The sequence below is a fragment of the Palaemon carinicauda genome, chromosome 36 (genome assembly GCF_036898095.1).
Source record: "Palaemon carinicauda isolate YSFRI2023 chromosome 36, ASM3689809v2, whole genome shotgun sequence".
NCBI classification, from domain to species: Eukaryota; Metazoa; Arthropoda; class Malacostraca; order Decapoda; family Palaemonidae; genus Palaemon; species Palaemon carinicauda.
This window is the reverse complement of record NC_090760.1, coordinates 9,129,020-9,131,779: the sequence shown is the minus strand read 5'-3', so window position 1 is coordinate 9,131,779 and position 2,760 is coordinate 9,129,020. Positions and strand designations below refer to the sequence as shown.

General features: G+C 34.1%; 1 long non-coding RNA gene across 1 annotated transcript in view; it reads right to left on the bottom strand.

The window, feature by feature from the left end:
* Positions 1 to 290: 290 nt before the first annotated feature.
* LOC137628751 (uncharacterized) overlaps positions 291 to 2,760 on the bottom strand; it is a 200,239-nt gene continuing 197,769 nt past the window's right edge. Inside the window, exon 3 of the long non-coding RNA XR_011041388.1 lies at positions 291 to 893. This is a non-coding gene — a long non-coding RNA (uncharacterized lncRNA). The remainder of the gene's footprint in view (positions 894 to 2,760) is intronic.

The window sequence follows — 2,760 nt, the reverse complement described above, 5'->3', positions numbered from 1 at the left end:
TACCTTTGTGTATCAAAGAGTGCTTCAAAGTCTTCAGCGGGGTGTCTTCACTCCCAAACATTTCATGTGACCTTTATGTATCAAGGAGATGCTTCATGTCTTCAGCGGGGTGTCTTCACTCCCAAACATTTCATGTGACCTTTGTGTATCAAGGAGATCCTTCAAGTCTTCAGCGGTTTGTCTTCATTCCCAAACATTTCATGTGACCTTTGTGTATCAAGGAGATGCTTCAAGTCTTCAGCGGGGTGGCTCACTCCCAAACATTTCATGTGACCTTTGTGTATAAAAGGAGATGCTTCAAGTCTTCAGCGGGGTGTCTCACTCCCAAACATTTCATGTGATCTTTGTATATCAAGGAGATGCCTCAAGTCTTCAGCGGTTTGTCTTCACTCCCAAACATTTCATGTGACCTTTGTGTATCAAGGAGATGCTTCAAGTCTTCAGCGGGGTGTCTTCACTCCCAAACATTTCATGTGACCTTTGTGTATCAAGGAAATGCTTCAAGTCTTCAGCGGTTTGTCTTCACTCCCAAACATTTCATGTGACCTTTGTGTATCAAGGAGATGCTTCAAGTCTTCAGCGGGGTGTCTTCACTCCCAAACATTTCATGTGACCTTTGTGTATCAAGGAGATGCTTCAAGTCTTCAGCGGGGTGTCTCACTCCCAAACATTTCATGTGACCTTTGTGTATCAAGGAGATGCTTCAAGTCTTCAGCGGGGTGGCTCACTCCCAAACGTTTAAAACATTGGTGAAGTCTATTTAATTATCAGATTTGAAAGGTTTCTCCCTCCATTCCTCTTTTTATTGGCCTTATTCTCTTGTTACCGTCTTTGTGGTATACGGTAATACATCTTCTGTAGCCTCCATTATACTTGAAGTCGCTCATCAACACCTGCGGAGACAAATACCGAATTAGTCAACTATTGGAAATACTGGAAAAAAAGATAACAATAATAATAATAATAATAATAATAATGATAATAATAATAATAATCATCTTCATTTCAGCAAAAGCCATATACAGAGTTACAATAGGGGTACAGTGATCTTACATTTATGAGATCAGTAAAAAAAAAAGATGAGATATGCAATAATATCAGTGATACAGTACAAACATCACAGTAAAAAAAAAAAGATGAGATATGCAATAATATCAGTGATACAGTACAAACATCAATCAATTAGCAGGTTGACCACAGAGTTCTAAGGTCTGGGTAAAAAATCACAATATCATTAACGCTTAATAATGATGAATAACATGCATATCAGTAAATGAAAAGAGAGAGAGCGAGAAAAAAAAAGAATGGAGATGACAATGATAATTATGTTGGAACAAAAATTGTTTGGATAATGATAGTACTCTGGAGAGAAAGTACCAGTTGGTTTTATATGTGCTTAATTACATGTTAGAAATATTTAGTTAACTATTGGAATTGATGGAGCAGTGATCAACATTTGTAACATTTGATAGTCCTTTTGGTTATATATGCTTATTTACATGTTGAGTTCATCAAAATAATCTTTAAGTTTGTTTCATTTCAAAATATTGTATAGGATATTTTATGCATATTGGAAATAAAAGTTTTATTTTGTCATTGTAATGGAGTTTCATTGCCAATATTTGGATCCGGTTATAATAATATGAGTTATACTATAGACTGAATCCATTCAACGTATTCAGAAATTTCCAGACTACTTTCCAGACTACTACCACATTCCAGGTAAAACAGAATCACAAGCATAATAAAAAAAAATAAACTTAAGTTACTCCACAAATATTAAAATACTAAAGTAGATTAATATATATACAACTGTGATGTAGACTAGTTTCTTGGGGAGGGGGGGGGGGGGTTCCCAGATCACCCTCACTCGTGTTTCTGGTCTACGCACTATAAATAAGTCCCAGTCAATTGGCAATTAGTTATTCAATGAATTACTCGTGAGTAATGCAATGAAAAAAAGAGACAACCTCGTTCAAATTAGTAAAAAAAAAATCTTTATGAAATTGTTATGCTCTGTTCACAAGAGTTCACTTATTACTTCATACAATTATGAATTATGCAGTACTTTTAATAAGCCCACAAGATTAATCGTCTTGACTTATTATCATCCATCTCTCTCTCTCTCTCTCTCTCTCTCTCTCTCTCTCTCTCTCTCTCTCTCTCTCTCTCTCTATAAGTAAACAATAAGAATCATTTCCAAAACTGGTTTTATTATCCTTAATATTAACTTTGCTGTCAAAAGTGACGGTAAATAAATGTATATATAACAAGTGCCCCCCTCTCTCTCTCTCTCTCTCTCTCTCTCTCTCTCTCTCTCTCTCTCTCTCTCTCTCTCTCTCTCTCTCTCTCTGATTACCTATCAGCTTAGGCTCAAAACAACCTGGTGACAGGGGACTGGACCTCCTTAGTCTGATTGATGACAATTTGTTACACCACCAATAATTATATATATATATATATATATATATATATATATATATATATATATATATATATATATATATATATATATATATATATATATATATATATACATGTGTATATAGATAGATAGATAGATAGGTAGATAGATAGATATACACACAAAAATAGTAATCGGCATCATCATTATTATTATTATTATTATTAGTGTTATTCCACCTCAAAACCTATTGAAAGCAAGATCCTCAAAACATAAAAAAAAAAAACTATGGATTCTGAATGATTTTACGTAACTAAATGTTCAGATATATTTATCTAAACCGATTTGATTCTTAA